Here is an 11,025-nt window from a genome sequence, read left to right as displayed (position 1 = left end):
CCTAGCCATGGAGGCTCAGTTTAGCGGTTTAAAACTGCTGAATGAGTCTCCGAGGCGCAAAAAGGTCACTCCGCGGGATCTGCAATTGCCAACCGTCACTCAGCCGTGCGCCGCCGAAAAACTGACTCCGACCACTCCAAGTGTGCAGCAGTTGATCTCGTTTGCCACTCCAAGGGCAACGACAGCTGCTGGCGACGCAGATTCGGTAGCCGAATTCATCGCCTCGGAGAATGTGCAGCCAAGTACGTCTGCAGCGTCCGTGTCCGTGGTGTCCGCAAGTTCGCTAGTTGTCCCGTCTATACCGATCCCACCAGTAAATAGACGTTCCGGACCTCCGGATATTGCCACCACAGGTACTAGGCCTGTGGTGACTAAACCACTGGTGGGAGTCCCACCAAAACGACAAGTTTTTGTTTCACGGCTGGCCCCTGACCTCACATCTAATGATGTAATTGCTTTTATTCAAAGCAAAATAAAAGCCGTGGGTTTAAAAGTGGAGAAATTTAACTTCTCTTATGCCAGGGAGATAGCCTCGTTTAAGATAAGCATCTCCCCAACTCAATTTGACACCATTTGCTCCGCCAAATTTTGGCCGGAGCATTTGGTGGTGAAGGAGTTTAAGGCTAAGAAGAAGAATAGGCCCCCCATATCCCTTCCAAACCTTTCCAGTGTGCCACCCTCAACCTCAACTTCCTCTTCCTCAACTTCCCGTCTTGCTTCCACCTTTCCAAAAAACTAACTTCTCTTTTAGTAACCTATCAGAATGTAAGAGGCTTGCGTAGTAAGCTCAGCATTCTTTTCCGGGATAGTGTTGCATTTGCTTCCCACGTTATTGTGTTTACTGAAACCTGGTTAAAGCCGGACATTCTTAGTTCCGAGGTTTTGGCAGGTCGGTACACAACTTTTAGAAAGGACCGTTCGTCTCGACGGGCAGGGGGGGTTCTAATTGCAGTGGACTCTTACTTCACGTCGGAACACTTCACAGTCCAAGTTCAACAGGAACTGGAATTCCTGTGTGTAAAACTGATTCTTCCCGCTTTCGCTATATTCATTACTTGATCGTATATCCCACCTTCTTCGGATATTTCAATTTATGAGCAGCACTTGTCCGCTTTAACCGCTGTTTCTTCCTCGCTATCTGATAAAGATCGTATGATAGTTCTTGGTGACTTCAACTTGCCAGGAACTGTTTGGTCTTCGGTAAACGAGTCTAGTATCCTAGTGCCCATGTCACGACATGACTTTGTTGACGGCTTGCTTGACCTATCCCTGTCTCAAGTCAATCATGTGAATAATTCCTTGGGTCGATTGCTTGATCTGTGCTTTGTATCGGATCCGACCATAGTGTTGTTAACCCGAGCCCTTCCGCTCACTATACCTGAAGACGCCTACCACCCTACTTTCGAGGTGTCGCTAGATATAGGACCAACTGTATTGGATCGGTCGAGTAGGCTGCCCGAACGTGTTCGCTGCTTTCGTAAAGCCGAGTTTGCGAAGCTTAATAACCTCATTAGGGATTTTGATTGGTCCGCTTTGTACTTGTGCACTGATATCATAAAAGGCACAAACATTTTTTACAATGCTCTTGGCACATTTTTCGATTCTTGTGTCCCGCTTTCTTGTCCGACTAGATCTGGAAAACCCCCTTGGTTTACCAAAGAGTTATCCAGTCTAAAAAACTTAAAATCAAGACTTTATAAAAAATTTCAAGAAGTGGGTTCTCCTACTTCTCACTCTCGCTATGTATTAGCTCGGTCAAACTTTTCAGTTCTTAATGCTCAATGCTATAAGAACTACCTATCTCGATGCAGGATACGTTTTTCTCAGGACCCTAAACAGTTTTACAGCTTCGTAAACAGTAAGCGTAGAACGTCCGCACACCCATCCTCGCTATCATTTTGTAATACGTCGGCAAATAATGATCAGGCAATTGCCGATCTTTTTGCCCAATTCTTCCAAACCACCTATTCTGAGGAAAGCTACTCTGGTCATCCGTACCCATACGGTTTACCGAGGTCGAACGGCATTTTCAGTCCCTTGTTAAATGAATGTTCCCTACTTCATGATCTTCGACTAGTTAAGCCGGTGTTTTCACCGGGTCCAGACGGGGTTCCAGGTTGTGTACTCAGGTACTGCGCCGAGGCTCTGTGTGGACCTTTGCTTAAACTATTCACCCTATCCATTGATTCTTCTTGCTTCCCCCCGATCTGGAAGGAATCGTTTATAATTCCTCTCCATAAAAAAGGTAGCAGGTCTGATGCAAAAAATTATAGAGGTATAGCAAAGTTATCCGCTATTCCTAAAATGTTTGAGAGGGTTTTAACTCCGCACTTGCAACATCTCTGCAAGTCACTTATATCTCCAACTCAGCATGGATTTATAAGGCGGCGATCAACCACCACGAACTTGTTAGAGTTTACCTCTTTCATTATTAAAGGCTTTCAAGGTAACTTACAGACGGATGTTATTTACACCGACTTTAGTAAAGCATTCGACTCTGTAAACCATTCCCTTTTAGCGCATAAACTTGACCTTTTAGGGTTTCCGCCCAACCTCCTGAGATGGATTTCTAGCTATCTTTGTTCTAGGTCTCAAAGAGTCCTCTTCAAAAACTCCCTCTCTTTCCCAGTAAAGGTTTCTTCGGGAGTACCACAAGGCAGCCATCTAGGCCCCTTACTCTTCACACTCTTTATTAATGACTTACCTTCAGTATTAACATACTCTCGAGTACTTATGTATGCGGATGATGTTAAACTCTGTGTCCAGTACAAGGACATTTCATTTCATTCTCGCTTGCAATCCGATCTCAATAACTTTCAGTCATGGTGTTGTGCAAACTTGTTACACCTTAATGCCTCGAAATGCAAAGTTATGACATTTCATCGTTCTAGCCCTTTGTTGGCTCCCTACACCCTATTTGGTGGTTCTCTTGAGAGAATTACCCTGGTGGATGATCTGGGTGTTATGTTAGACCCCAAGTTAAAGTTTTCCGAACACATTTCTACCATGGTAAATAAGGCCATGGGCGTGCTTGGGTTTATAAAGAGGTGGTCAAAGGAATTTGACGACCCCTATATAACAAAGACTCTCTATACCTCGCTTGTTCGTCCGATCTTAGAATACGGCTCCTGTGTATGGTGCCCTCAGTACAAAGTACACCAGGACCGTATAGAATCAGTACAGAAAAACTTTTTACTCTTTGCTCTGCGGGGCCTTAACTGGGATGCGGGTGTAAGACTCCCATCTTACTCTAGTAGACTACTATTAGTAAACCTCCCATCCTTAGTTAACCGTAGAAAAATGCTTGGTGTGATATTTATGCACAACTTGATCAGGGGTGACATAGACAGCCCTGATCTGTTGAGCCGCATAAACTTCACGATTCCTATTAGACTGACTAGAAATTTTATACCGTTGTTCCTTCCACTTTGTAGATCGAATTATTCCTTGCATGAACCGTTTAGGGTCTTATGCTCGGATTATAATTCCCTCTACCATATTATATCCACCACTAATTCTCTTCCTCTTATTAAATTATTAATCCTTACACACCTTTCTATTAATTAGTAACTGTAGTGGTATTTGTACTTTGATTGCATGCTTAGTTTCTTAGTAAGTTTAGTACTAATTTTCCTCGAATGTTAGTCTAATAGCTATCTTTCTTGCATGTTCGCGTTTGGTTCGGCTACGCACCGCGCGTCATGCGGCAGCGCCCCTCGGTCGGTTGGGCGGGAGGAGGGCTGCGTTTTGCCTGGGATCCGCGCGTAACAGCCTTCTGCTGGTGTCACACGGGCCACTTGACGGTGCAGTAACTGCATCGCCTCTTGAAAGATGCAGTCATTGCATGTCAACGTCCACAAGTATATCGAACCTGCACAAGTGTATTTCAAAATTTCGCACCACCCATACCAAATATGGTATCCACACTCCTGTTAGATCTCACTGTTACAAGTGTATTTCAAAATTTCGCTCAACCCCCGTCCGCCTCCACAAAGTTAGAAAATCTGTGGCATCCACACTTTTGCAGATACGGGAAAATGGCCCCAGGTATGACGTTGTTAAAGGCTCCCTGAAAGCATCTGAGGATTCACAGTTGTCCTAAGCTGTTGCCCGACTATTTTCTCAAAAAATTTGAGAAGGAAGGACAATAGACCATCATTTTTTTTGAGGTACCCCATCGACGAGAGGATCTTGTGTAGCATTGCGGCATTTGACGTTTCCTCGATTTCAGAGTAAAATGTTGGCCAATTTTGCCTTTTTTTTTTTGTTTTTTATACCCGATACTCAAAATGAGTATTGGGGTATATTAGATTTGTGGTAAAAGTGGATGTGTGTAACGTCCAGAAGGAATCGTTTCCGACCCCATAAAGTATATATATTCTTGATCAGCATCAATAGCCGAGTCGATTGAGCCCTGTCTGTCTGTCCGTCTGTCCGTCCGTCCGTCTGTCCGTCCCCTTCAGCGCCTAGTGCTCAAAGACTATAAGATCTAGAGCAACGATGTTTTGGATCCAGACTTTTGTGATATGTCACTGCTACAAAAATATTTCAAAACATCGCCCCGCCCACTTCCGCCCCCACAAAGGACGAAAATCTGTGGCATCTACATTTTTTAAGATACGATAAAACCAAAAACGCAGAATCGTAGAGGATGACTATATGTTCTAGAGTGTAAAATCTGAACCAGATCATATAATTGTTATAGCCAGAATCAAGAAAACAATTTCATTCTTTCTCGCTCTGTTTCTCTCTAACACACAGGTTTCATGGTCGGTTTTTCCAATTGAAAAATATGAGTTCAAGTGTCTCAGAACCTATAAGAGCCAGAGCAACCAAATTCGGTATCCACACTCCTGTGATATCGGACCTTGACCGTTTCGTGTCCGAATTTCGCCACACCCCCTTCCGCCCCCGCAAAGAACGAAAATCTGTTGCATCCACAAATCTCAGAGACTATTAAGGCTAGAGTAACCAAATTTGGTATCCGCACTTCTGTTAGATCTTACTATAAAACGTATATCTCAGAATTTCGCCCCACCCCTTTCCGCCCCCACAAAGGACGAAAATCTGTTGCATCCACAATATTGCACATTCGAGAAAACTAAAAACGCAGAATCATAGATAATGACCATATCTATCATATTGCTGAATCTGGATCAGATCGGATCATTTTTGTAGCCAAAAGCAAGAAATCAATTTTCTGTGGCTACGCAGCGCCCGACGTCACGCTCAGACTGATTTTCTGTCTCTCTCGCACGCACTCTTTGTCGTGTCGTTTAAGATTAGCGGCGTCTGCCGGAGGAGAGCCATACTGACTTAGTATCGGGTATAAATGTAGAGTTGCGGTGTCCGCAGCAACTCACAACGTTCCACCTCGTTTTTTTATAGGGCCAGACTGATTTTGTAGTCTTCCCAGTGCTTCTTCTCTTTAGCGCTTTTGGCTCTTTTAAAGAGTGTCCTGCAGCTTTTCGTTGGATATCTATCCCACCAGGGGGATTTCTTTTTCCCCCCAGCTTTGTTGAAAGGGCATTCTGCCGTGAAAGCTTTGTTGCATGCTTCCGTGTACTTGTTTACTAGACGGTTTAGGTCGTCCTGTGTTTGAAGCTTTGGTTTGGTGTTTTGTAGGGGAGTATTTTCTCCATGGCTGTTCTGTGTTTTTTCGATTTGGCTATCCTGTGATTAATATTGTCAGTTTGGGGTCTCGAGAGATGATATCGACTTTTCAAGTCTTGAATATGTCTGACGCTAGGACTTTTTGACAGATGTGAAACCCCGATCCACACTGGCGCCATCTGGCATCCGTCAAAAAGCAGCTGATAAGCTGAAATTAAAAAGTTTTGGTCTAAATTGTGAAATTTTCACAATTTTAAATTAGTAAATTGCCTATATTATTGGCTGTAATAAAACAATCCATATATGTACAATAAACGTTATTCTTTGGACTCCCTTAAAAATTGTAGCACCTCTGTTTGGAAGTTGGTTTTCCAGAAGATTTTCCAGTTTAATCCGCTTTGCGTCGACATTAACGGAATTATTGGTCAAATGTTTATACCGAGCCTTTCCATCTATGCAGTCAATTTCGACTTGCGTGTTTTGTTTGTTCAAATAAAGACTGTAAAATACTAATCATAAAAAAGAAAGCAAATACATATGTACATATGATTAATTATTACCACCAATTTCTGGTCTCTCCATTTTGAATTGTGTCTGTTGCACTCTTATCTCTTTTAAGTCTTCAACGATTTAAAATTCGGATTACGATTTGAAATATGTCTGGGTGCGAACTATTTTTTTTTATTGCAATTCATTGTTTTCTTGGGTTGCATTTAGGAACATCCCATTTGGATGGTGGAATAACTGGGAAATTTTCGGAACGGCAAAACCTTACGGACCATCCCCGAAATGAATGGTGGATGGTCGTCAGTGTGAGTAGACTATTAGTGAGACATTATCCTCATGTCGGATTTTTATTATAAATGTAAAGTTGTTGCCCCGATTAAAAATTAATAAATTAGAGTTTATCTGAAAAGTGACTAACCACCTACCATTTTTGTCCGAGCTCCCTCATTAGGTGTGGTGAGCGTTGCCGTCGCTGATGAACAAGGTCGCTTAGAGCATAGCTTTCCTCATGGGACATGTAGGACGACAATAATCTTAGATGTTTCCCTTGCAGCTTAAGGCATCCTAAAGTGTTGTCGCCATCGCTAAAGTTAAGGAACAGAAAAATGTTTAAGTGCTTTCTAGTAAGAATGCAGGTACGGATTTTACTTTCATTTTGAGCTACAATCATCTTCCTCATCGCTAATCCACATACCTTGTCTCCCGCTATCCAATGCTCCTGGATTAGGACTAGATCGGCTCCGCTCACATCTAAGCGGAGTATTAGGCCAGCAGATGCTGCTTTACAGTGGTGAAGATTGATTTGAAGTAGTCCCAGGGACATTGCCAGAGACGTTCTCTCGGTACATAGACTCTAAATCGAGCATCAGCTCTGTGCCTTCTTAGACCGGCTCCTGCTCAACAGGGCTGTCGAGCACAGGATGCGCCTTACACTTGTACACCTTAATGGTGCCTAGGCTGGCTGCCTTTATCAGGGCCAGCGACTTCTTGTTAAGCACGAGAACAAACCAGGCTTGTCGGTCGCTCTGTCGCCTCAACCTTTATTACCTTCCAATCAGTGGTTGGAAATCTTGGGTTGTATCTCTGCAACATCCTGGCCCTCGGATTTTTAGGAGCTCGAAGCAGCCGTCGGGCAATGCCGCGAGTCCACCCACTCTCACTGGTTCCTGGGAATTTTACCGTCCGCGCTGCCTTTATCCAGGACATCGATCAGAGTCCTTTCTTTGGCAATCTGCGCGAAAGATATGTTGGGTTTCCTGTTGTTAAGCTGCTTGGGCCAGTTGTTTGTGTTGCCGTTCGCGGACACCCGCTGGCTGTCCAGGACTGCTTATTTCCGGTATTATCCCGCAAATACAACTTAGTTTGATTTTGGGATGCCCGCTTATTCGCAGCTGACCTGCTGAGGTGGACTGTTCGCTATCTACAAGCGGCGACCAGTCCGGTGACTTCAACTATGCCCCCTCTGAGCCACTTCACCAGCTAATCTGAAAAAAAAAAAAATGGGGGTGGAACATTGTGGGTCGCTGCTACGGCCGCGACTCTACATTTATACCCGATACTCAGTCAGTATGGCTGCTCTCCGCCAGAGGGCGCACCCATTGTGGTACTTTAGCGGGTTGGCAAATATATGCATGAATGCTTATTGATGTTCTTTATTAAATTATAATTAAACTACAAAATGTTTTCATATCGTCGAGGTCTGAGATCAAGATGCCAGACCGCTCGTCAGAGTCGCCGGTGTTGCCACACCAGCAATCGACTCTAAGATCAGTGTTGCTGAGGGGCTGCGATCCGGGCTGCCACAGTACTCCCCCTAGAAAAGTTACAAATCTTTAGTTTTTGGGAAACTTTGATCGTCAGTAGAGCTTGTCTCGGGATTCGCTTTATATGCTGGCTTAAGCATGTCGACTGAAATAGCTGTCTCTTTTCCATTAATGCGGATGATGATGACCCGGTCTGATGACTTGGAAGCAATCGGGTATGGTCCTGTGTACGGTGGCTCCAAGGATTTTTTTTAACAGCATCAGTCCGGACGAAGACATGAGAACAATTGTGAATATCCTTAAGCAGGAAGAGTTTGTGCTTGATGTGATACGAAACTGGAGTTGGCTTTACCACCTGCATTCTTCTCCTGAACTGGCTGGCAAGGTCGAGTGGCTCCGACGCCACATCCACTTCGTAAAAGTATTCATTGGAAATACGTAACGTACACCCATATAGCATCTCTGCTGCTGATGCCTTAATGTCCTCCTTGACTGCCATTTGACTGGGGGTGGTATGGTGTCGTGTGAATGTGCACGCTTCCCAGCATATTCGCCAGAGACTTAGCTTGCAGATTCGAATTGAGTTCCTTGATCGGTTGTAATAGTCAATGAGAACGCGAAATGCGATATCTAGCGCGACCATATTGCTTCACATATGGTCTCTGCAGTCATATCTTTCAACGGCACAGCCTCTGGCCAGCGGGAAAAGCGGTCAATCATTGTCAGACAATATCTGTATCCGTCAATCAAGGGCATCACAACAATGTCTAGATGTATGTGATCAAACCTTCCATCGGGGACAGTGATCTTTTCCAGAATAAGAGCGTTGTGCTTATGAATTTTGGCTCGTTGGCACGGAAGGCAATTCCTCGACCACTCCAGAACGTTCTTAAGCATTGACGGCCAAACGTACTTCCGAGAGATTTGTTTGAGAGTTGACCTGCCACTTGGGTGAGACAGTCCGTGTACGTTTGAAAACACATGGAATCGCAAAGATTGAGAAATATATGGTCAAGCCGTTCCCGTTGCCATATCGCAATAGATGATGTCCTCGTCAACTGGAATTGCTTGTAGGTTTAAAGACGTTTCTCCATTTAAAATGTCAGGCAATTCGATGTCCGTTGCCAGAGCAGTTTCAATAGCTTCCAGCACAGCTTCAATGGCAGTATAATTTGCGTCACACGTGAGACTTAGTTCTGCATTAAGACTGGGGTGAGCGAAGGTTGTGGCGTTAGCTATACAATTTTTGCACTTTTGAATGCTTTGATCGAGCTGGCGTCCACTGCACTGGCCGTTTGTCGTTTTTCTTCATGTTGCGTGTCGTTGAGTGGCGCCTGTATTTCTGATGCAAAAGGTATGCAGCGGCGGTAATAGTTAACTATACCAAGAAAATTACCTAATTCGCAGATAGTTTGTGGCTGAGTGTACTCAGTAATTGACTTCACTCGATTCTCTGGAGGCTGAATTCCGTTGCCGTTAACTGTGTAACTCAGTAATGTCACTTGAGGTTGTGCGACACAGCACTTCTTCTCGTTGATGCAAAGTTTATGCGCTTGTAAGATTTGCAACACATTATTCACGTGTTGTGTGTACTCCTCCATTGCGTTGGATATTATGAGAATGTCATCAATGTAACAGAACACGTATTCCACCGTTTGTTGCATTTTTAAGTCCAAATGGCATTTTTTAAAATTCAATTAGCCCAAACGGTGTGCATACTGCTGTCTTTTCGATGTCCTCTTCGGCCATCGCTATTTGATAGTATGCTTGTTCGAGGTCTAGTGTAGTAAAAACGTTTTTGCCATATGAACGGTCAGCAAAATCGTAAATGTGTGGAATCGGGTAACGATCTGGAACGGTTATGTATGTCGTGGCGAACTGAAGGTGAATCTGATGGGTTCGTGTTGTCGAGGTTGAAGTCGGTGTGTCGGTCCTTGCCTTGATGCGCTTTGTCGATATTTGGCGAAGCAAAATCCTGCGAGATTACAGATAGGCTTGTGCACTTGGTAAGACGTTGTGCAAGACCATAGTGCAGGGAAACCTCTCGCTCTGGCGAGAGAGAATGAAATTGTTTTCTTCATTTTGGCCATAATAATAATACGATCTGGTTCAGATTCCACAGTCTAGAAGATAAAGTAATTCTCTATAGTTCTATGTTTTTGATTTTCTCCTGACTTTAAAAATGTGGATGAAACAATATTCATCCCTTGTGAGGTGGAAGGGGGCTGGGCGAAGTTTTGAAAAACACTTGTAACAGTGATTTGTCATAGCTCTAGCTTTTAGGTTAGGTTAGGTTAGGTTAAGGCGGTAGCCGGGAGGGGGGGGGATAAGAGCCTCCCGCCCCCAAGCTCACTTGGACCTATAAAAGGTCCGTTGTGTTGCCGCATGGGCATGTGCCCCTTCGCGTTGCCCGAACCGTGAGAGCATACTACTGCAGGTTAAGGGCAGTCCCATCCGGTGGCTTGGATGTATTTGAACAAGGTCCCTGGTTTGATTACGGACAGGTCCGAAATGTCCGTGAGGAAAGCGGCCCCGAGAATACGAAGACGACGATTTCCAAGGGCTGGGCAGTGGCAGAAGAAGTGGGGGACCGATTCCTCCTCCTCCTCGTCGCGACAACTCCTGCAGAAGTCGTTATGAGGGATTGACAGTCTAGACGCGTGAGTGCCGATCTGCCAGTGTCCCGTAATGGCTCTAGTAACTGCAGAGCACTGTGCTCTGCTGAGTTTGTACAGCTCTGCTGAGCGCTTCTTCGATCGATATGGCCATATCAATCTTGAGACTTTACAGGAAACGGTTTGCTGCCATCTCCTATTGGCATTTTGCTCGAACAATTCGTGCGTTAGGAGCCTGCAGGTAGCCAAGGGCATCGCTACTTGCTCCCTCTCCGGTAGGAGAGGAATCGTAGTACCCTGCCTGGCTAGCTCGTCGGCGGCGTCATTCCCCTCGATGTCCCTGTGGCCGGGGACCCATATAAGGAAGAGATCTAACTGCTCTGCGATCTCGTGCAGAGACCTGCGGCAGTCATTTACAGTCGCTGAGTTCGACGATATTGAGCCTAGAGCTTTGATAGCTGCTTGGCTGTCCGAGAAGACGCACACTAAGTGCGTATCTAGAAGTAATTTGGAGACAATCGAAATGG

The sequence above is a fragment of the Drosophila miranda genome, chromosome XR, assembly GCF_003369915.1.
Source record: "Drosophila miranda strain MSH22 chromosome XR, D.miranda_PacBio2.1, whole genome shotgun sequence".
NCBI lineage: Eukaryota > Metazoa > Arthropoda > Insecta > Diptera > Drosophilidae > Drosophila > Drosophila miranda.
Note: the sequence above shows the minus strand (reverse complement) of the source record.